Raw genomic sequence first — 24,196 nt, 5'->3', positions numbered from 1 at the left:
AAAGAAATCGTTTACTTTCTCTTGCACAAAAATATGTTTTATTTATACCTAAGGTGGATCCCAAGCGACTACTTTCTGTTGGAACACAAAAGACAAGTCTATCAGTCTTGATCTGCAAATCTTAAACACGTTTTAGAGAGGGGATTTAGGCTTATTTACTAACTACGCCCAAACTGGGGTTCACAGGAGCACCTTCTCTTCGTAGCTCTACAGTGATACATTTGGAGCAAATGGGTGGAATCTCATCTTACATGGTTGGTGGTGAGCTTCTAAAATGAGTAAAGAAGTTAAAGATCATACAAAATCACAATTTTATCTGAGGACTGTTCAGACTCTTAAAAGCTCAATGACAAATCATATGTTAATATTATTGTCTATGGAAATTTCACTGACATGTTCCTTTTGCTGTGACACTAAAGTCTCTTTCGAATTGAGGAAGGCAGCATAAATAAGGTGTGTTTCGTCTTCTTTGTGCTTGACTGGTTGAATATGAATCATGTGCTCTGATTCCTAAACAAGTTGCCTGTTTGACTTACAAATTGACTTATGGTGATAGAACTGATTTGAAGCTCAAGTTAATTTGAAATGAGGATCTAATAACAAACATGCAGTGATGTTTAAAGAAAAAGATGTTCTTTGCCAACGTCTCTAACCTGTGAAGCGAAAGTATGGAGAATGACCACTAACTCCCCGAGCTGACTATTAGTACCCTCATCCATGCTAGAATTGAGAAAAACGTTGGGAGCTAGTACGGTTGACTGTCTCCATAGATATGCCAACTATTCCTCCCACCCATATTTGTGCATTCCATTTACCCCATCCAGATATGGAATCATGGAATCTAATTATGTCCACTTGCCTTGGATTTGAACTGGCCTTGTGATTTGCATCAGCTACTAGAATATGGCAGCAGCAATGTTGTGCCAACTCCAGGCTTAGCCACTTAGAGGCTTGACAGCTTCTGCTGTGGCTCACTTGGAGCCCTGAGCCACCAAATAAGGAATTCAACAACCCTGCTGAAGAGAGGCCCAGCCAGCCCCCAGATCTTCAGCCACCACAGCTGAGGACCCAGATATGTGAGTGAAGCCACCTTGATATCATTCTAGCCCCAGCTGACCTCTCTGTCAACTAAAGCTAAATGAGTGACTCTAGCTGATATCACATGGAGCAGATGAATCACTTAGCTGAGCACTTTCTAAATTTCAGAATTATGAGCAAATAAATGTTTTGTGTTGTTGCAAGCATTAAGTTTGAGGGTGCTTTGTTAAATAGCAGTACATGACAGTTAGTTGGCCAAGAGATTTCTGATAGATTTTGTCTTATAGACTCTTCCCTGACCCTCTTCCTTCTCCAGATAGGCTCTTCTGCTTTGGTGTCCCCTGATTTTACCCCAAATCTTGATGAAAAAAAAGCAAAACCAAAACACCTGGGACTTCCTCACTGGTAGACCCTGCACGGTCTTCCCTTCCTTCCAAGCAGATCATGTGGTTGCAGGGATCTGGCCTGAGTCTCTGAATGTTCCCACCTTGCAGGAGTGGTCAGAAATGTGGATCAGGGTATCATACATTTCAAATTCCATGTTATGCTGGCATTTGGTTTTCAATTCCCATTACAGAAGAAGACATGGACAGGTGGCCACAATTACTTTCTAAAGAATTCAGTACTCCAGGGAGAACGGGTTAGTGATAAGCATCAGAAGTGAAAAATTAGACAATTGTTGGGTAACCAGGGTAAGCAGAAGGAATTTCTAAGAATTTCTAAGTGCTACTGTGAAAATAGCAACAGACAACCTCAAAGACTTGCAAAATGGTCAGCCCACTTCTGTGGCTAATCAGGATGGCTTGGAGTCAGTCAGTAACTGAGCCATTTCAGTCAATTCTAAAATAAATTGGTCTGCAAAAAAAGTAGAATAACCATCTATAAACACAAAGGGTTTATCCCAGTATCCAATATCATGGTAAATTTATTCCATAAAATGCAGTTGCTGGATGTTTAACCATTAAGTAGTAAGACACATCATTTCTGTTGTATTGAAAAACACTAATCAGATGATATGTCATTTAAAATACACAAATGTAGTCCTGACAGACCAAATAGATGTTTCTTAATACAAGCATCCTTTGAAACCCTGGCACGGTAAAGCAATCGCTACAGAATGTTTATTGTATTAGTTAACAGCTCCGTTAAATCCAATAATGTTGTCACCGAAGAACACACCAGAGCTGAGTTTTTAACCTTACAGAAATATTGATGGCATAAAGTGGAGGCTGATGAAATAAAGATTTCTTATTACTTTTACTACCTTGGAATAACCTTCTACCTGTGAACTGTAAGAAAATGCTTTTGCCAGTGCCACCACCTGCCCTCCAGGGCAGCTCTACCCTCAGTTGACAGGTGTTCGTAGAAATTTTATAGGAGTTTTCAGTGAGGCATCAGTTGTCTTTAATACTTGAAAGAAAATTGAATGGAAGGATTCAATTACTCATGTGAAAAATGAGTCTTCTACCCAAGGTTTGGCCACTGCTGGTATGCTTGTTTTAAAACTGAATTATAGGCGCAATACATTTACCAGAGACACAGGCATTAATTTCTCTCAAACCATTCAAGATTGGGAGGACAGAATAGGAGGGAGCAGAGAGAAAATAAGATAATAAGAGCTTCACGTTGATTTATTCACCTTTGTGCAAAGTAATGGGGACAAGAGGGAGGCAGTCCCCGGAGCCTGGAAGAGAGATGGAGGAGCTGAGAAAGGAAGGATTGTGGGGCAGCCTGCCAAATAGAAAGTCAGATTGTTGTTCTTAGATGATATAAGATTGCTTTATTTCTCTAGCTGCTTTATAAAAATACATATGCATAAAATATGCCACATGATGCAGCTGGAGTGAACGAAGGCCACTCTATTTATCCAGGAAAGGATTGTATTCCTAACTTGCCTGTTAGCTCATTCTTTTAATAAAGGTAAACTGATCCTCTACCTAGCAGAGCTCAGGCTATGATTCCAATGTGTTTGATGCTAGGAGTGCATGAGAGATTGGCTCATAACCTGCCCTGGGCAGATGGATGGACGGATGCTCTGAAGCACAAAGTTGACACCATACAGAAGTCTGTGTACGTGAGCTATCATAGTCGCGGAGGAGGTTCTGTCTTTCACAGACCTGATGTCAGATCACTTAGCATAGGTGGGAGAAGTATTGAACAAGGAGTCTGTGCAATCCTCCCTCAGCTACTAACTAGCTCCATGCAGGACTAGGCTCATAATTTTCAGGACCCAGTGCAGTAAGAAAGTATAGGGATCCTTGTTAAAAAGAAAAATGAGAATTTTAAGACAGCAGTGTCAGAGCATTAAACCAAAGGCAGAACCCTTCTAAATATGGTGATCTTTTGAGTGCAAGACTCTGTGGGACTGCATGGGTTACATGTCCAGAAAGCCCAACCTGGCTCCATGATTTTGTGACATGAAGCTTCTCATTTGGGACTGTCAGTTTCCTTGTATTAAGAGAAGCTAATTGGAAGCAATCAGCAGCTTTCACCGTAGGGGTGTTAAACGTGGGCATGGTCAGTTAGCAACATTATTGGTGAAGTTGGATCTTCTCTGTATTATGGAATTTGAATCTTAATTCCAAGAAAACCTTCTTTTTTTGGAACCACGTGACAGTGCAGAGGGAAATACCTACTCTCTTGGGTACCCAGGAGATGGGGAGCAGAAAGCTTGTGTCCATTGTCTCATGGAGCAAAAGCAAACTTACATTAACAAAGAGTATATTTTCTCATGTCTATAAAAGAAAATCAAGTCCATTCCATAAATTAGCCCTTGCCTTTCTTGTAAAACAACTTAAATCTTTTTTTTTTTTTTTTTTGGTCTCCAAACAGAAAATTTAAAAAATAGCATAAGCTCATTTATCTTGGAACTGACATTGCAGGCAAAGTTGACAGGTTTATCTGTTTCAAAAGAGACCTTGAAACCTAAATGCCTTCTTTAAAGCTTGGGCTCTGAAGTTGAACTTCTGGGAGATGACAAATGAGAATGGGATGAAGCATAACTTTTCTTATTTTAACCATAAAAGTATCGCTAAACCCAAGTATATTACTTGACTTAGAAGTTCTGAGAAATAGAACTCTATGTCCAGCAGCTGCAAAATTAGTAACTGTGGTTGTCTGGGTCATTTTGGGAAGGTTCCGGAGTCACCAGAACCTTGCTGATATTCCAGTTTCTCATCTTAATGGAAGAATCTAGTATAATTCTGTGGATTTGCTATTTTTTCCCTGTTCACGCCCCAGAGGGTAGCCAATGGGTCAGTAAAACCCTAGAAACAATTCTTCAGCATTGGAAAAGCCATTTGATACCAACTTGCCATTTTGCACTGAACAGGTATGTTTCTGACTTACAAATATTTTTGCTTTTTTAAACAAGATTTTTTTTTTTAAGAGGGAGAAAGCTGATTTGAAAGAACAGACATCCCAATATATTTGGCCTATTTTCATGGGTTTTTAATTTCTTTTTTTTAATACATCTATTTAACAAATGCAGTTGATCCTCACTATTCACGGATTTGTGTCTGCAAATTTGCCTACTTGCTAAATTTATTTGTAACTCCAGAATCAAGACTTGCAGCACTTTCAGAGCCATTTGTGGGCATGCCCAGAGCTGCCAAAAATTTGAGTTGCTTGAGGTTTGCAGCTGAGCTTGAACAAAACAACACTCTGCCTTCTTGTTTTAGCTCTCATACTGTAACCTGGCTTTCTTGCATGTATTTGGTGACTTGGTTTTTGCACTTTCATGTTTTTGTCGATTTCACTCTTTAAAATGGCCCCCAAGTGTAGTGCCAAATTGCCATCTAGTGTTCCTAAGCACAAGAAGGCTGTGATGTGCCTTGCAGGGAAAATACGTATGTTAACAAGCTCCCTTCAGGCACAAGGTATTGCACTATTGGCCATGAGTTTAGTGTTAATGCATCAACTATATATTAAAGAATGTGTCTTTAAACAGAAACACATAAAACAAGATTATGATTTGAGCATTTGACAAAATGTGACCAGAAACTCACAGGAACCTAGCCCTGTGTTTCCCCTAGGAGCATTGGTTCAGTATTCACTAATTAATGCTTCATTTTATTTCTTTATTTTTGAGACAGAGTTTCACTGTTGTTGCCCAGGCTGGTGTGCAATGGCACGATCTCGGCTCACCACAACCTCCACCTCCCAGGTTCAAGTGACTCTCCTGCCTCAGCCTCCCAAGTAGCTGGGATTACAGGCATGCACCACCACGCCTGGCTAACTTTTGTATTTTTAGTAGAGATGTGGTTTCTCCATGTTAGTTAGACTGGTCACGAACTCCCGACCTCAGGTGATCTGCCTGCCTTGGCCTCCCAAAGTGTTGAGATTACAGGCGTGAGCCACTGCACCCTGCCATTATTTATTTTTTTGAGACAGGGTGTCACTTTGTTGCTCAGGCTGGATGGCAGTGGCACCATCACGGCTCACTGCAGCCTTGATCTCCCTGGGCTCCAGCAATCCTCCCACCTCATTCTTCCAGGTTGCTGGAACTACAGGTGCATGCCACCATACCCAGATAATTTTTTTTTTTTTTTTGTAGTTTGTAGAGATGAGGTTTTGCCATGTTACCCAGGCTGGTCTCAAATTCCTGGGCTCAAGCAGTCCACCTCCCTCTACCTCCCAAAGTGCTGGGATTACTGGTGTAAGTCACCGCACCTGGCCTGCAGCAACTTTATAGAACATAATTACTTAGAATAACAAGAACTGACTGTTATGTGATGAGAGTCTGCTCTGTTCAAATGCCCTGAAGGAGGCAAAGTGCAATAAAAGGTTTCCTATCTTCAAGAAGTGTATTTAATAGCAATCTTTTCCATTTTTGAGTACCTATTCCAAGCATTTTAAATATTGTACCTGCTTTAATTTTCTCAGTAACATTGTAAGTTAGACATTAACCCCATTTATAGAAACAAAGAAACAAAGACTTAAGTTATCACAGCTACTACTAAGTAGGGCAAGAAGGATTTGGACTCTCCACATCATGCATTCATCCTCCCACATTGTTCTACCTACCTAGTCAAGGGGAAGAAAAGTTGCAGGTCATGGTTTCATAACAAGACTCTAATGCTTGTGATTGCTTTGGGATCTACGGAATTGAGGCAAAAGAAAGTACCCAAATCGGTATTTCTGGCTAGTTTTCTCAAAAACACTAAATTCATCCTAATTTCTTTCTCCCTCTTTCTCTGAGACATCTGTGAAAATGCTCTCAGGGAAACTCTTCAGGGATTTATAGTCCTTCCTATGTTAAGTTCTTTCTCTTCTTATTTGTTACACTAAATATAAGGCAGGAATTTTAAACAAGCAAGAAAAGAACTTTATACTCTGGACTATGATCTTTGATGACAATAAGTATCACTGAACATTTTGTTCTTTTTTTCATTTTGGGTTATTACTCTCCTATTTGTTCAAATTATAGACCCTATCTAAAGCTTTAGGAAGTTGTTTCCATGAAAGTAACATCTTTCTATCTTGATGCAATCAGATTTCTCCTGCTTTTTGTTATTTTGACTTAAATTCTTTGCAATGAATGTAGCCAATCTCAAATGCCAGATACAGAGTTGCCTTAAAAATTAATAACTTCAGATTATAAGAATTCTTTGTATATTTTCATTATTGTTTTTCTTATCTCCCCTTTAAAGATCTGGGAACTTATTGAAAATAGAGTCTCTGTTCTAGACTTTTCTCCTTCCGAACAAGACTTAGGACGATGACATTTCCTTTTTCTGTTTCTTCAGGGTTGCTGTAAGGATCAAGTGAGATAAACTACAAAAGTCACCTTAAGCAGTGTGTGGATTATAGCAGATATGTATTAAATATTATTTCTTTCCTATTTCCCTTATTAAGCAGTTTAATTTCTATTTAGCAGTGGATGCCATTTACAAGGTTGGTATGCAAATGAGAAAGCCTAACTTGACTATATATATTAACCTTATACATGTATATATTTTAAACTTTACACAGTTCCCCCTCCTCCACAATCTTAACATGTTCTATTCAATTTAATTCTTACAGCCACACTATAAAAAGGATGGAGCAGCTGCTGTTGTCCTTTTTTGATAAGATGATGGGACTGAGGTCTAGAGTGGATGAGATTATTCAGGGTGAGATCCAGATGTCACTGAAAAGAACCTATTATATTTCCTCCATTTTCATCATAAGTTAAAGCATATATATATATATATATATTTATATTTATATTTGTTTGTGTGTAACCATAACCATATTGTTTACTAGTTGCAAATATGTCTTGGAAATATTCAACAAAGGTGATAAAAACCTCCAGAACCTGAATCCTGCATGCTGCTCTCTGATGCTTCTATCTCCTGCTGCTCAGATGTCCCTAATTTCAGACTTTTGTCTGATAGGACTATGGAAAATAATTGTCTTTCCCCATCTTCAGTATTCCATCAGCAGATACTTAAGAGCGACTCTCTCGTAAACTCTTAATACCCAGACGTCTTGCTTGTGCTGATCTCTACTTTACACTTTATTCCCCTTTCATCCTGACCCCCCTCGGGCCCTGGACTCTCTTGGAAAACTGATTTCCTCATGATACTGCCTCCATCTCCTTGTTGCTAGGTGTTCGGCTAGCTCCTGAAGCGCTAGGCTTTGTTTGTCAATTTCTGAAATTCAGGCTTCTTTGAAATTTGCTTCTGACCTCCCGACAGCCTTAGGACCCTGTTTCCTAATTTGAACTCAGCATTCTCCTGGTCGGCCCCTGGTCTTCCTGGCACCATTCCTAACTAGGACTGCTCTACCTATGCCCCACTGTGTTACCTGATGACAGTCAGATCTTTTGCAAATGCAATGGTAAAGGAACACAAGTGCAGCCAGCACTTGGGAGGGCATAAGAGATGTGTAGAAGATCCTGTGTTCAGCAGCCCGTCTTCATCTGAAACAGAATTGCCAGAGAAGTCACCGGTGAGCTAAGTCCGTGGCTTCTCCCCTTAAAGTATGCTGTTTCAACTCATCTGGCTGATTGTGCTTGCAAAGAGCCTTGATTTTGAGCTCTAATTACCAGCCGCTAATTCAAGCCTGGCCTCTGATCATTCATCTTTTAAGTGTTCAGCTTCTGAATCCCATTTGGTTCCCTGTCCCCTCTCTCTTTCCTACCACCTCCCCTTGATGTGGCCAGAATAGTTAACTCAGACAATTAGTAAATGCTGAATCATTGAGTCAGTGAATGAGGCAAGTGTCTGTGTGAGGTATACAACTTCCTGAGTGGGTTTAATGGAAGCCTAAAGAGATTTTTCACAGATTCATGGGTTTTCAAAGGAGAAATTTGCATATTAATAAGAAGCTGTTCAGACTGATTCGCTTAATGTGTTTGGAGTAAGTATAATTAAATGTCAAGGGAGATATATCATGAAGTAATGAAGCTGAAGCCAATTTATCAAAAATAAGGTCTGGAGAGAGACATTTCAAATAATAAACAGTTCTCTAACCTTCCTTTTTAAGGTGATTTGCTTAGTCTGGGCCAAGATTTACATGTTTTTTGAGACTTGGTTCAAACAAAGATGCTGGGAACTGGGTGGGGGTGGGGAAGGAGAATGCACATTTTTTCCCATTCAAGTTTATAACATTCAAGGAGGTCTTTCCTGTCTGAAACACTTTTAAAGGGGACAAAACCTATTTCATTTTCCTCACTCAGATAGTGGGATGTGGGGTAGGATGAGCACCCCACCCAAACCCCACAATTACACTTGCCATTTGAAAACTCCTGTTCTGATGAAAAGGAAGGTGATATGCAACGGGAGCTGGTTCATCGGGAACTGCAACTGTGAGAAAAATGGATGAAAATATAACCCTGAGTTCTTGATTTTGAAGAGTGAGTTATTTGCTAATGAACATGTTTTAAGAGTTGGTCATTCTTTGAGCAAAATCAATCCATGCTTTGCTTTGAATTCACTTAGGAGAGGTATCATGATAAAATTGCACAGCCGTCTTTCTATGCTTTTCCTTAAATGTTGGATTAAATTAAGAAGTTTAGGCTCATGTAATACATGGATTCTTTTGAGTTCAAATGACACTGAAGTGACCTCAAGGATAGTTGCCTGATCCAATCAAATGGAAACACTCAATAGCATCTGATTCTGTTTATCAGAATGTGAAAGTCACTGGGTTCATTTGTAGCCAGAGAAGAGGGATCAGTGGCCCTCACTGGCCCACCTCAAAGAGGTCTCGGAGGAAGAGAGGAGGGGCTTGAGTCAACACTGTAAAACCACTGGGTGGAAGAAAGAAAATGCCTGCCTCATATTCATTTGTCACTGAAAAAATGAAAAGCCACATACAGAACACTGAGAGATTGAGTTGCTTATACTTGTATTGACTGCGAGTTGTGCTGACTGTGGTCATAGGGAGGATAAAGCAGAGACAGGCCATGATTCAGTACTATCAGCTTTTGGGGTGGTGGCAGGCTCCCCCAAGTCTTGCAAAGGGAGCTAACTTTGAGAAGCATCCATCTATTTTGTTTCATAACCAAACAGATTGTTAGATTGTCTATATATGATTTTTAAAAGTTAGTGTTACCCACTGCCTTTGTAACAGGACTGCTTTTGAAATCTGCCTGTCTTGGGTTCAAGTCTTCCACACCACCTTATCATCTGGCTAACTTGGTACAAGTTACTGAAGCTCTCTACACTTTAGTCATTTGGAGAGTGGGAACAGTAATGTCCACCTTGCTTTGCATTTGTCAGGATTAGAGATGATGCATGTGGACCACCTTGTTGATATTACTGTTGTGATTGTCATTTGACCCATAACTTCTTGTTGCCATCTTTTCTGGATATCATTTGTAGACATCGTTTATACCTCAAGTGATTAGTGATAATGAGCCTTGCAATTTCCTCTTAACTTCATTAAAGTTAAAAATCAAACCTGTATTTTAGGTGGGATCGCCTATGTCTGAGCAGGAGTGTCCTTTGGGAAGTTTGTGTTGCATCTATTCAAAGGAATGAAAAGGAGGCATTTCTTCTTCTGAGATCAAGCCCCTGGTCTTTCTCCTTTTCCTAATGGTAGATATATGCCCACCCCAACCTGTGTGTGTGTGTGTGTGTGTGCGTGTGTGTGTGTAGTTAGATAAATAGATTGATTGATTACTGTTGTGGTTTCAAATGTTTGTAGCACTAGAACTCTTTTTTTTTTCTTAAATATCTGTTACAAATTCTTAATACATAATATAATCCACGATGATTGAATTGGGGAGGAGAGCTCTAGAACCCACCTGCTTAGCCACCCTCTCATTTCATGGAGTGACCCTAAAACATTTAAAGGGAGACTTTGGGGTTGTGTTCAGCAAGTTTTGATATGAAATGCTTTTGAATTCCTCAAAGTCAACCCACAAAATGTTTTCCCTGTAGTGTTATTTCCATATCTTTCACAGGAGTTATGAAGGTAGGAGGATTTTGTGATCAAATATGAATGGGAAATGAATTCAACAAACATAAATGGATTTTCTACAGTAGACTTTTAAAGTCTGTGGACCTTCTAAAATTCACTGTGAAAAGTCAGATGGGATTTGTCACATACAGTGTTTCCCGTATTATGGTGACAATGGAAAGCATTTTAATGAAAAATCTATAGGATTCTGTGTTTCTTGGAATGCAGTTTGGGAAATTTTTTTTAATTAAACAAATTATGATTTATAAAATAACTTCTTTAGGATGGATGGTCTTCCTTGTTAGGATTTGATAACGGGCTTAAGGTAGTTATTTTAGAACCACGTAAACATGTCTTTTTCTTCTCTTGAATAAGTAGTCAGCAATAGGAATATTAACTGCCATTTTCTTTCCTCAAAATGTGGGCCTAGAGAATGAATTTTACATGATAGATTGGTGTTATGATATGATTGATTTGACTGTACCATGGGTCAAGCAATTCATTCTCTCCCTAACAAATAGCAGGTGCTATTTTTCCAAGGAAACCACCTACATAGAAGTAAAATATCTGTTTCAGGGCTGTCAAAAATACTATGCTATGGAATTCTACATATTTTATTGCTTTGTGCGGCTCATTCTTCTCCCAGGACTACCATTTCCCTTTATCAGAGTCTACAAACCAATAGGAGTGTATACACAGAGCGTTTGTGACAGCTGTTTATCTTGGATCCTGTATTTCCCAGCTTTATCTCCCCGCTTCACCCCCCGCCCCCACCACTGCACACGTCCACATCGTTCCATGCATTACCCATGCTCCCACATCCTGCTCTTTATATCATGCCTTTGTGCATGTGTCCATCCTGCTGCTTCAAATGTCTATTTTCTTCTTTCCTACTCATTCAACTCCTATTCATCTTCAAAGTCAACTCAAATGCTGTTTCCTTCACGATTTCGCCTTCCTCCTTTCCCCCAGTGGTCGGATCCATCACACCCTCTTCTGCATCGTACGCCACTTTGTTTGCAACTCATCCTCTGTCACCATGGAGGTTCTCCAGGAAGCGGATCCTAAGAGGGAGTTAGAAGTACAAAAGGTGTCATAGAGAGGGAAATCTGTACAAGTAAAGGGAGGGAAGCTAGATTGGGCAGACCCCCACGCAGACCTGACAGTCTCTGCCAGACCAATGGGAGGCTCTGGAGCAAAGATGGCTCAGCACAAGTCACTGGGCTAACCTTTGGTGCCACCACCTTGTTCCACTATTGACCAAGCTCTGCTGTGAGCAAATCATGAGCTTGATAGTGAGATGGAGCCTAAAGGCTCTAACAGCTGAAACCTGTCGGCTGCCCACACGTCACACAGCTGGATGGCAGGCAAGTCCTTTCCTGAAGGGTGATCTGAGTAGGACATCTCTGTGCCTGTCACATTTCCCATCATTTTTGTTGCCTGCCAGAGTTTTTATTCCTTGACCCACATGTCCAGAATATTAGAGGTAGATGGGACTTTGGAGCCTATACAGTGCAGCCTTCACATTCCATTAGGAATGGAGATGCTCGTTACTCATACTGCGTTACAACTTCCCTGACTGTATGATCCATTCTGAATTGGATCCCAAATCAGAATCCAGTAGATCTCCTCCTTCTTTCCAATGACACAGATCAGTATATATACATATATCTGGCTAACCCAGGAGGCACTGCCTATTCCTGGGGGCCAAGAAGAATGAATATTGATAGCTGTAAAAAAAAAATAAGAACATTATTAGTGATATCGTGATATCTGCACTGGGTCATTGTACTTCAATTATACATTTCCCAAAAAAGCAAACAGCAACCAAGAATATTGACACTTTAAATATTAGCCTTTTGTGACTTGAAGTCCCCACACAATTACAGATAATGAAGGGGAGCTAAAATCCTCAAAGTCAGATCCGCTGCAGCCATAGTTGGAAGCCTACGAACAAATGTTTGTAAAAGGAGGAAAATCAATGAGCAGAATGGGAATACACAGGAGCAGAGTCTGTTTCCCTTTCTGTTGATCAATCAGTCTTCCTAGAAGCTGCTGGGCTGTGAGGTTATCTTAGATGCATTTCCAAAGACCCTGAGCTCTTGGCACTTTGTGGTGAGCAATCTTTGTGCTGTGGGGAGCAGGGGGCTTCACTCTCCCACCAGGGTCCACTCCGCTCCCGGGGTGACGGATAATGCCTTAATTACTAAACCCAGAGCAGGTGATGTCTGTCTTCTTGGTCCTCAGGGCTCTTGATTACTTAACTCCCTCCCTAAAAGGAAACACTTTCCACATCAATAATTTAACAGAGCAATTAGGGGAATTTAAAAAGTATAATTAGACAGAATCAACTCTGTGTCCCTTGGGTATTCTGTCACTTTTTCTTTTTCATGCTCCGTGCCCTCCCTCCCCTTTTTCTAAAGGATCATTTTGTGGGCATAGCAGATAGGAACATAGTTCAGTATCTTTAGTCCAGGAGAGAGAGAGAAAAAAATCAGTTTAAAGGAATGAAAGAAAGGAGTGGAAGGTAAGCGCACACCCAGACTGTCTGGGTTCAGTCCTGGGACCTGCTATTTCCCACGTATAGCAGCCTCAGCTCTCGGGGCTTGAGGAAGGCAAAGTAGGTAGGTTATTCGGGGCTGGAACAGTCCATTGTGCAAGAAGTCTCTGGAAATGGGGTTCTCAGTCCCCAGAATAGTGACCAGCCAGCAGCAAAGTATGTGGCAGCCCCCATAGAAAACGACCTCCATGGACCAGGTGCGATGGCTCACGCCTGTAATCCCAGCGCTTTGGGAGGCCAAGGCGGGTGGATCACCTGAGGTTGGGAGTTCGAGACCAGGCTGACCAACATGGAGAAACCCGTCTCTGCTAAAAATACAAAAAAAAAATTAGCCGGGCATGGTGGTGTATGCCTGTAATCCCAGCTACTCGGGAGGCTGAGGCAGGAGAAACGCTTGAACCTGGGAGACGGTGGTTGCAGTGAGCTGAGATCATCCCACTGCACTCCAGCCTGGGCCACAAGAGTGAAACTCTGTCTCAAAAAAATAAAAAAGAAAAGAAAAAGAAAATAACCACTGTGAATGGCTTTTACTTTCCTCTGATCTGCCTAGTATCCTCAGGTGAGGAGAATATATATTTTTTAACCTTGAGGAAATGAAAATTAATCACAGGCCAACCCAATAACATGTATATTTAAAAAATTAAAGTTGCATCCAAGTTCAATTTGGTAATGAAAACCTGTGCTTCAAGTGTTTCCTTTCCCCAAATTCCCAGTGACATGGCCAAAGAAATAGTAGCAATAAGGAAAAAGCACTGTCAGTAATAGAAAAAAGACAATCACCATCTACCAGCAAAGAGCTCATAAATTCTCTAAGATACAATGCAGGGAAGTCTGGATTGAGGCAACAGCAATTGGGAAGTTGGGACAGGAGCCACTGAAGGAAAGCTTGTTCTCAGAAGGAAACAGAAGGGACCATCTGCAAACTCTGGAGCTTAGATACTGGGCCCCAGGGAGGGTGCGCTGCAATGCAGCGCAGAGGGCAGATTCTAAGACTGCCCTGTGGAGACACCAAGGGCCAGGACTGAACAAGCAGGATTCAGGCCTGCAGATGACAAGGTGGGTGCCTGGAGCGCTGATATCCCAGTCTCCTAGGATATCATGCCAAATACAGCTGGGGGCTTAGTACAGCCAGCCTCAGGTCTCAGCCTTGGCATACTAGTTCCTGGGCTCTCTCCCTGCCTTCTCCTCTTGGGATATTTACTTGACTTTTATTTTGATAAAGTAAATCACAGAAAAAAAAAAAAAAAAGGTAACGTTTCTCTTCTCCCTTCCTCTGGCCCTGAACAGATTTCAACAGGCACTCGGAAAAACGGAAGCCGTTTCAGTCACAAATACGGACAAATACAGATCCACCTCTGGGGCCCTGTAAGGTCAGCAGGAAGAAACATGATCAAACATAAAACTCAGTCGTTTAGAAGAACAGAGTCAATTGGAGGGATCAGAATGAATGTCCTCCCTTCCTGACCCTCTATGATACAGAGTTTCAGTATGAAATGGGAGAAAACTGGAGAAAATCTCTAATTTGTTTTCTCCAGATTTCAGTCTGTAATTTGGAAAGGTTAACTGCGTATCATGCAAAAGTAATGAAAGTGGCCTAAATGTATCCTGATTCCAAGGAGAAAAGTTTAATCAAGGGAAAACAACAACATCAACAAACAAAAACCCTACAATTATCTAGATGACAAAAACAGATTGCCTCAGAGGAAAAAAATATATAATGCTGGCATTAGATGTCTTCCTTGAAATATTACGTTTCAGAAAGCGTTAGCCTCGTATTACAGTTTTAAGGAAAAAAACATTCAGGACAATAATTTTTAACTGTCCAAATTACCTGATATGGTTAAGGTATAAAGGAAGTTAAGGCATCACAATAAAAATGAATGAACTAAAATTATATCATAATAGGCGGAATAAAACGCTGTGATCGTTATTTCTTATTTGTAACAGACACACTAAAACGAAATGAAATAAGTTTAAAAATATAGGATTGTTAAAGCTGACTTACCAGACTTGGGAGTACGCAGACACACTCACACATACACACTGCAAGACAGAAAAGAAAGGAAATAAAAGAAAGCAAGCTGGGGTCACAAAATTAGCATCAGGCAAAGTAAAATTCAAGGTAAAACATGTTAAATAAAACAAAAGTATCTATTTTTAATAATCAAGGGTATAATTTATAGCTTGAGATTTATGAACCTTTATGTAGTAGATGACATAACCACTAACATCAAAATATATGACATGAAAGCTGTTAGAAATGCAAGCAGTGAATTTTTAAATTTATTTTTACTTTTAATTGGAAACAATTATAGATTTATAGAAATGTGAATAAATTTTGCAAAAAGTTCTTATGTACCCTTCACCCAGCCTCTCCCAATGTTATCACCTTCTATAGCTATTGTACCATACCAAAACCAGGAAATTGATATTGATACAATCCATAGAACATGTAGAAATTTTTAAAAAATATCACAGTACTGGTGGAATATTCTAATACATTCATTTGAACTTTTGCTAGAGCAATTGGAAAAACGAGGATAAACATAGAAATATCAAAAATATGCTTAAGCCGGTCTCAGTGGCGCACACCTGTAATCCCAACACTTTGGGGAGCTGAGGTGAGCAGATCACCAGAGTCCTCAGCCTAGGCAACATGGTGAAACCTCATATCTACAAAAAACACAAAAATTAGCCGGGTGTGGTAGTATATGCCTGTAGTCCCAGCTACTCAGGAGGCTGATTCAGAAGGATCGCTTGAGCCCTGGAGCTTGAGGCCTCAGTGAGCTGAGATCATGTCACTGTGCTCTGGCCTGGGTGACAGAGTGAGACCCTGTCTCAAATATATAGGCTTAATTTTGATGTGATTAATAGCTATCAGAAGGCTACTTATCTACAAACAGAAAATAGTCTTTTCAAAAGTCTGTGAAATATTTGTAAAATGTGTATATACTTGGCCACAAACTCATACTCTGTAAGTGACAAGTAATAACAAAGGAAAAATAAAATTAATAAAATCAATATAAGGTTAAAAACTACTTTTTAAAAACCTTTAAAGAGGAAATCAAACAAGCAGTTAAAGACCATTTATGTAAGAGCCAAATGATAACACTATATACCTATCATATTTTTACAGTCAGTGATGTAAGTAGAATGAATTCACATTTTTATGTATTTTAGTATTAAGATAGAATGAAAATGGGTAAATAAGCATTCATGCCCCCAAACTTTAAAAAGAACAAAAAGTAATAAAACAATGAGACTAGGTATGGCCAAGAAATTATAAAATATACATTACATAACTCTGCAATAATGAATTGAAACAGTCAATTGAAAACAGGCAAAAACTTACCGAGAGAAAACTATTGGAGGTTTCTCCGTGTCAAACTAACTCTTACCTATTTTCTGTAGCACCCAGAAAACCTCTCTTAGTGTGGAGGGCACGCATTCTACAGAAACCTCTTTCCAGGAGCAATAGCAATCCACCATTGTCAGATCTGCCATTTCTCAACATCTTTGCAACATTTGATATTCAACACTATAGATCACAGGCACGTTTACAAATGATTTCCTGCATCCTTTTGGTTTCCTCTTCTACATGACACCACCCTCTGTCTTCCTAATTTTACCCCAAATGTGGGCTGTCAAATAGCCAGGCTTTGTCTTACCCATGATTGCATTTTTTGTTTCAGTTACCTGATCCGGTTTCCTGCTCAAGAAATTAACTAGACAGGCCATATTCTTCGTCTTTTCCTTGTTATTTCGCTCACTTTCCATACAGCTACATGGCCAGACCTTCAAATGCAGATTTATTTATCTTTTTCTAGAAAGGAAATATTTAAGAAGAAAATAGAGAAAGCTTCACTTCGTCTTTAGTTTGATCCTAGCATCTTAGATGCTGGACTCTTGAGACCTAGTTCATCCTCTCTTTTTTGTGAAATGCCTAGCTTGTGTAACTTCTCACTTCTGCATTTGGTTCTTATCTTGACCCTTTCTATTTTTTTCTAAGCATTCAGCATTTCTCACTCACCCTAGCTGTCTGTTTTAGCTTGAATATGTGCTTTATCACTCTCAATAAAGCTCCACTTCTGTGTTCTGGGGTTACCACAAACTTATGGCCAAAACTGAAAAGGTTATCTTTTGTACTTGCTTTTTTTTTGTTTTTTGTTTTTTGTTTTCAGGTTTTTTTGGTCTATGAAACTTGACTTGACTTGAAACAGCTTTGGTATCATTAAATAATATTTTGCCATTTTTTACTGTTTCAGTTTTTATGTGTTCATTCGTATGTCCCCAACTGACAGCAAATGGCCGTTTTCCTGTCTAATTTAGCTTGATATTAACCATCTAACCTGTGTCATCTGTCTATAAAGTGAGATTTAAATACACATTGCTTAATAATTGTCTCCTGAAATATATAATAAGCCCGGAGATGGCGAGATTGGGCAGCTTTGCACATATTTTGCTATTTCCCTCAGTATATAGACTTCCTAATCTCCTGGATGACCTATGATATTTTGTTTTGATACTTTTATATTATCTAAGGTAGACAGAAATCACTAACCTTGTCTCAATAAGGTAGAAAACAAAGTGCCCATTAGTTGTTGAAAGAAAACCATACTAAATGAAAAGCAATCAAACAAAAGCATACAATACAATATTGAAGAGAAATAGATTTCTAAATGGGAGACTGTAACCCATCTCTTAGTAACAGCACAGATAAACAATAGACTTCCTGAGGGTCAAGTCTCTCAGTATTGTTAACTTTTTTTTAAACCATAATCCATGTTATTTATATGCATATACATACACACAAACAGATGAATATGAAATACATGTTTACGAAACAGTACTTTCTCTTACACTATGTTGTCTGACATTTTCTTTTCTGATCCTATTTTACTGTATTCCACTTTTTAAATGCAACGTTGGTGGCAATTTTCTAAAGCAGTGGTTTTCATCAGAGGACAATTTTGACCCCCGAAGACATTTGCCACGTCTGGAGACACTAGTAGTTGTTATCACACCCTGGAGGGAGAGTGGAGGAAAGGGAGGTTGCTACTGGCATGTATCTATGCAGTCCAGAGATGCTGCCCAAATTCTACAATGCATAGAACAGCCCCCAAACAAAGAATTATCCATCCTGGAATATCAATAGTGTTGGGGTCGAGAAACCCATATCTAAAGAGTTGTAGCCACAGATCCAAACACACTTCCCTCAATCCTAGGGTTACCAAGAAGAGAGGAACATTGCCTGTAACAATATGACAAAGTTCTTGTAAGAGGAATCATCAGAGCGATTTTTGTCTATATGAGGACCCCACAACGTAGGCTCATCTTTCCTATGATAATGCTTAATGTACTCTTTCTTCAAGTTTATATCAACTTTTGAGACCTTGAAGACCATGCAGGGCACGCTGAGGTTAAATGTTAGCAAATACCTCTCTAAGTGTCCATGAAAGCGGATTCATCACTCGGGGCGATTAGCAGTGTTGGGTTAGAACTAATGAGCTTTGAGTGCCAGTAGTTGCTATGTGAGCTTAGTGGGGCATTGAAACTCAACAGCACTCAACTTCTTTCTGACCTGCCTGGCCCTCTATTACTTCAAAACCTAGCAGTGAGAAAACTGCTGAAACAGCAGTGTATTCCCCATCAGGCTAATTACTTCTTTTCCCAAGATCAAGAGTACATTTTGGAAGGGCTGACACATCTGAAAGCAGAGAACATCCTGCCTACTGGGGCAGGGAAGCTCAGGCAGTTTTTGTGCCCCTCAAAAGAAAGAAGCAATTAGCAAAGGATCTGAAAGCAGAACACAAAGCACGGGGACTTCTGATGGAGTCTGTAAACCAACCCGGCCAAGAGGCAAATGGTCACTCAAACTCAGAAGCAAGAGTTTGAGAGTGCTGCCACCACAGACAGCTGCTGCCATGTAGAAGAAAGGGTGTCAGTGGGACTGGGGAAGCCAAACAGAATGCTTGTAAACCATAGAGAATTTGGAAAGAAGCCCATGAAGTTGTTTTTGGTTGGAAGGTTTGAGGTTGTCCGAGCAAACTCTCAGCAAACTCAACATACAGGGATATTGTTCTAGTTTTCCAATGAATAAGCGCTTTAAAAATCTAAATGATCCCACCACTTTGGGAGGTCGAGGTGGGTGGATCACCTGAGGTTAGGAGTTAGAAACCAGCCTGGCCAACTTGGTGAAATCCCATCTCTACTAAAAATACAAAAATTAGCCAGGCCTGGTGAAATCCCATCTCTACTAAAAATACAAAAATTAGCCAGGCCTGGTGGCGGGTGCCTGTAATCCCAGCTATTTGGGAAGCTGAGGCAGGAGAATCGCTTGAACCCAGGAGGTATAGGTTGCAGTGAGTGGACGTTGCGCCATGGCACTCCAGCCTGGGTGACACGAGATTCTATCTCAAAAAGAAAAAAAAAAAAAAAGCTGAGTGAAAATATTTGCATATTCTTTGGCATTGAGGATTGTTAGCTCGCCATGGACTTGTTCTACAGACATAGACTGGTTGGGAAATATTTCAGATGTTGCTCTGGCCAGGAGAATAGGGTCCTACATTTTTGTTCCCATTCTGTTGATATAACATTGGGCAAGTGACCGTATGTCTTCTGACCAGGATCTTATAATATCTGAATGTACAGTAGGACTGATACAGTTTTCAAAGGCTTGTTTCCCCTCAAACATATTGTAGATTTAAGAAGATTGAATGATAATGAAACTGTCCTAAAGTGTATCAGGTTTTGTTTCGTATCACTGCTTAAGCAGACATTAGAAAATAATAGCATACTGGGGAAAGGAAAATTAATGAGTCAAAGCAATAGCGTCAGAGACATGAAGAGTATCCATAGCAATAGCATATCATTCTTTATTGATCCTTTACCAGCCTTTTTATTAATTAGAGGGTAGATGTAGGGAGGTGGTGGCAAGTAACTGAATTTAATTTCCATAACATGAATTTTCTATTCATTATTTATTTTCAATGGATGAGGAAACTAATACACAGAAATTGAGAAACTTAGGGTCAGATAGTTATCAGGAGATGGAGCCAGGTACTTTTAACCCTCAAACCTGACATATTTTCATGCTATTTTCCCATCCTGCTACCTCTAATAAGTTCTATGCTTCACACAGGAGATGACTCTCTGATATTTTGGATGTCTACAGTTATTTTAAATGCTTGCCATTTTTTAAAACTATTGGTCAAAGCTTAATGTGGGGTGAGCAACCAAACCAAATCAATAGCTTGGAGTTACTTTTTTTTTTCCTAGACTTGGTAAAGATTAAAACAATAATTAAATTTTCTCCCAGAGAGTTGGCATGAATGAATAAAATAACCATACATCAGAATCCACTTACTTATAAAATCACTCAGCTATTTTAATAAACTGGAAGGCCAAATTAGGTCAATCTTAAGAAGATTAATAGATCATATGGCAGTTGGTTCTTAGTGTGGGTTAAAATTGGCATATTATCATCATCATCATCGTCGTCGTCATCATTGCTATTCTAAGCACTTTCAGTTTATAATACTTTTATACAGAACTTTGGGTACTCTTAACAGTTTCTTCTATGGCTGTTCCTCTTCAAAATAGACATAATCATTATCTCAATGATCTCACCCCTGGCATCAGCCTTTTGTAGCTTTATAAATAAGGAAAAATGGGCTAAAATAGAGGTTAAGTGTCTCATTCACTGATGATCAGCCTATCAGAGTGATAGATAAGAACAAAAGCCAACTATTCTCAAACTTTTTAGAATGTTAGTTCTGTAACCATTCAGACCTAATCTTAAGGCCCTAGGCAGCCACCAGGATCAAGTCCTATTTTCTTATCTATTTTTGGTGTTTTAAGAACACATTAAGGAGAGAAAATGGATCAAAGCAAAAACAGCAATTCGATTTCTTAGAGGGTACATCAATACTTTCAGTGTGTGGAAGTACAATGTTGACCAACCATTCCATTTCCTAGAGGTAACCACTGTTAATAATTTGTTATGTATCTGTCCAGATTTTTGGTAAACTTATATTATATACAAATATAGCCTATCAGTTATCTAGGGTTAAAATAATGCTTCATAACATTACCACAAAACCTCAGAGACATACAATAACAGTTATTTATTTTATAAGTCTGCAGGTTTTAGCTGATCCAGACTAACTTGGGATCTCAGCTGGCCTTGCTTATGTGTCTGTGGTCAGCTGTGGGTCGACCAGATGGCTCTGCTGATCTTGGCTGAGCCTGAGCAGAGGAATTAGCTGGCTGAAGGCTGACCTAGGGAAGGCTTTCCTGGGATAACTGAGGTGGCTTTACTTTGTTCCATCTGCCTTTCATCCTTCAGAAGGCTAGCCCAGACATGTCCTCACAGTGATGAAGAATTTTCAAGTCTCTTCTTATAGCACAAGTGCTAATGTTTCATTGGCCAAAGCAAGTCACATGGGTAAACTATCATGAAATGGGAAAACAGATTCCACTCCTGACACAAAAACTAGAAATTCCATGGCAAATGGCAAGGATAAAGAGAAGAAAGAAGAATTGGAGCCGTCAACACACTCAACCTAATACTAAAACACATTCTAACTCAAAACATATTTTTTATTGCCTGTTTTTACAAACATGAGATAGTATCTTATCGTTTTATGACTTGTTTTGTAACCTAATACTATTTTGGGGATCTTTCTAAGTCATTGGAAACAGATGTAACTCAATCTTTTTAACACTGGGAAATGTTACAGTATATGAATAAATTAGAGATTTTTCAGCAGTCCTCTAATGATGAATAAGCTAATAGTCATTAAGTTAATTCCTGTTTTGAGAAGTTTGTTAACAGTGCTACAGTAAATACCATCTTGCGTAAATATTTGTGTATGTCCACTGTAATTTCTGTAAATTAAATTCATATAAGTCAGACTATAGGATCCTTCCTACTTCAGCCTCCAGCAAGACTGAGCCACTTATACTTCTCTGAATATGCCTCTGTTTTCTCAAGCACTAATCTCTTATGCCTCCATTTTTTTAAGCACTTTTCTTCTAGAATCCTTCCTCTCCCAGTTGACCCTGATAAACTATAATAAAACTCTATTAAAAAATAAATTTACGGCCAGGCACGGTGGCTCACGCCCGTAATCCCAACACTTTGGGAGGCCAAGGCAGGCAGATCGCCTGAGGTCAGGAGTTCGAGATCAGCCTAGCCAACCTGGCAAAATGCCGTCTCTACTAAAAATACAAAAATTAGCCAGAGATGGTAATGGGCGCCTGTAATCCCAGCTACTTGGGAGGCTGAGGCAGGAGAATTGCCACTGCACTCCAACCTGGGCGACAGAGTGAGACTCCTTCTCAAAAAAAAAAAAAAATAATGATAATAATAATAAAATAAATTTCCATATAATTGATCATTAGCTCCCGTTCTCTATATCTGACTCACTCTGCAACATCTCAAGTTTACAGAATATGAAAATTATTGGGAGGTCACTTGTGACTCTACTTTTATCATCATTCTTATCTTCACTCAAGCACTTCTGTATTTGTGAAGCTTTTTCTAAATTCCTTAGGCAGATTCAGTACTCCTTCTGTGAACATAAATATTCCCTTATAGCAATTTTCCCATTGAAATACATTTGTTATTATGTCTACCTACCCTCTAGATAGTAAGTTTTTTGTCTCAGGGACATTATCTTTTTATTCATGTAGCCAATAGGATGCTTGCCAAGGTAGACATTCAATAAATGTTTACTAAATAAAAATTTTGCACTTTAGGTCAAACCTAATGTTAGCCATCTATTAATAACATTCATTCACTAAATATTTATTAAATTTGTTCAGTGATTTAGATAGGTTTGAAATGAGAGTGTGGGTAGAATGTAAATGTGCCTAATTGAAAAGGGATGATCTTTTCAGAGTATCTGATGAAATTTCAGATTTTTCCCTCAGAAAAATGCATGTATGCTCATTTCCACACTTTTACATACACTTACTGTAAGTTCACTGTTTCCTGATACTCATTCTTGGAACTCAAGTTAAGAACCTCGGCCTTAGGTGGATAAGAACATGGCCCAATGTCAGACTTAGCTATGCTAAGAACAGATTTTGGGAACTTGAGGTTAGACCATCTGTCATAACCTACGCATTATAGTCCTTCATTCTTATAATAAGTGTACACGTGGCCAGAATATAGATTCTGTCATATCTATATCTTCATCTACATTTTGGCTATCTTGCCTACCTCCTAAAATACGTTTGAGACTCACAATATTTTGGGTCATTGATAATGAGATAGCTACAAAGATAGGGAAACCACAAAGATGTCTCATTACTTGTTTGACATTCTACCACAATTCTGTGTAAATACATTGATCAGTTTGATTTAGTGGGAGAAAGAAAAAGTTTCCAAAAAATCACTGGATTGAAAATATAACTTCTGCATTAAAAAAAAATAGCTTAAGGTATATTTAGATCAAATAAAACATCAAGATCTCATTCAAAATAATAGCAAAAATCAAAATATTTGGAAAACATCTCAAGCATTTTGTACAACTTGCCTGTAAAAAGCTTTACTGAGGCTTCACGACTTGGGTCTAGGCAAAGAGTTCTAACACATGTGATAAAAGCATAATCCATAAAATAAATCTATAAATTGGACTTCATCAAAATTAAAAACCTTTTACTCAGTCAAAGACATTGTTAAAAAAAATGCAAAGTCAAACTACAAACTGGGAAAATACTTAGAAAAACCTCCTATCCAACAAAGGACTTTCATTTTGAATGTATAAATAACTTTTATTTATTTATTTATTTATTTATTTATTTATTTATTTATTTATTTTTGAGACAGAGTCTTGCTCTGTCACCCAGGCTGGAGTGCAACTGCGCAATCTCTGCTCACCGCAACCTCTGCCTCCTGGGTTCAAGCGATTCCCCTGCCTCAGCCTCCCGAGTAGCTGGGATTACAGGTGCGTGCCACCATGCCTGGCTCATTGTTTGTACTTTTAGTAGAGACAGGGTTTCTCCATGTTGGCCAGGGTGGTCTCGAACTCCTGACCTCGTGATTCACCCATCTCGGCCTTCCAAAGTGCTGGGATTACAGGTGTGAACCAACACGCCCGGCCTGTGAAGATATAAAGAACTTTTAAAACTCAGCAGTAAGAAAATAAACAGCCCCATGTAAAAATGGGCAAAAAAAAAAAACTGTAATAAGCATTTCAA

At 39.2% G+C, this 24,196-nt stretch overlaps 1 protein-coding gene and 1 long non-coding RNA gene across 2 annotated transcripts in view; one reads left to right on the top strand and one right to left on the bottom strand.

Moving 5' to 3' along the window:
* Positions 1 to 24,196, top strand: part of HS3ST3A1 (heparan sulfate-glucosamine 3-sulfotransferase 3A1) — a 105,019-nt gene that overhangs the window by 60,268 nt on the left and 20,555 nt on the right. The gene's annotated exons all lie outside the window — the stretch shown is intronic.
* Positions 11,075 to 16,804, bottom strand: LOC104667950. Its single transcript, XR_748742.2, has 3 exons — positions 16,685 to 16,804; positions 15,023 to 15,031; positions 11,075 to 11,492 (listed from the first exon to the last, which is right to left on the bottom strand). It is a non-coding gene; the product is annotated as an uncharacterized LOC104667950 (long non-coding RNA).

This window comes from Rhinopithecus roxellana, chromosome 19 (genome assembly GCF_007565055.1).
Source record: "Rhinopithecus roxellana isolate Shanxi Qingling chromosome 19, ASM756505v1, whole genome shotgun sequence".
Classification (NCBI taxonomy): domain Eukaryota; kingdom Metazoa; phylum Chordata; class Mammalia; order Primates; family Cercopithecidae; genus Rhinopithecus; species Rhinopithecus roxellana.
This window is presented reverse-complemented; position numbering and strand designations above follow the sequence as displayed.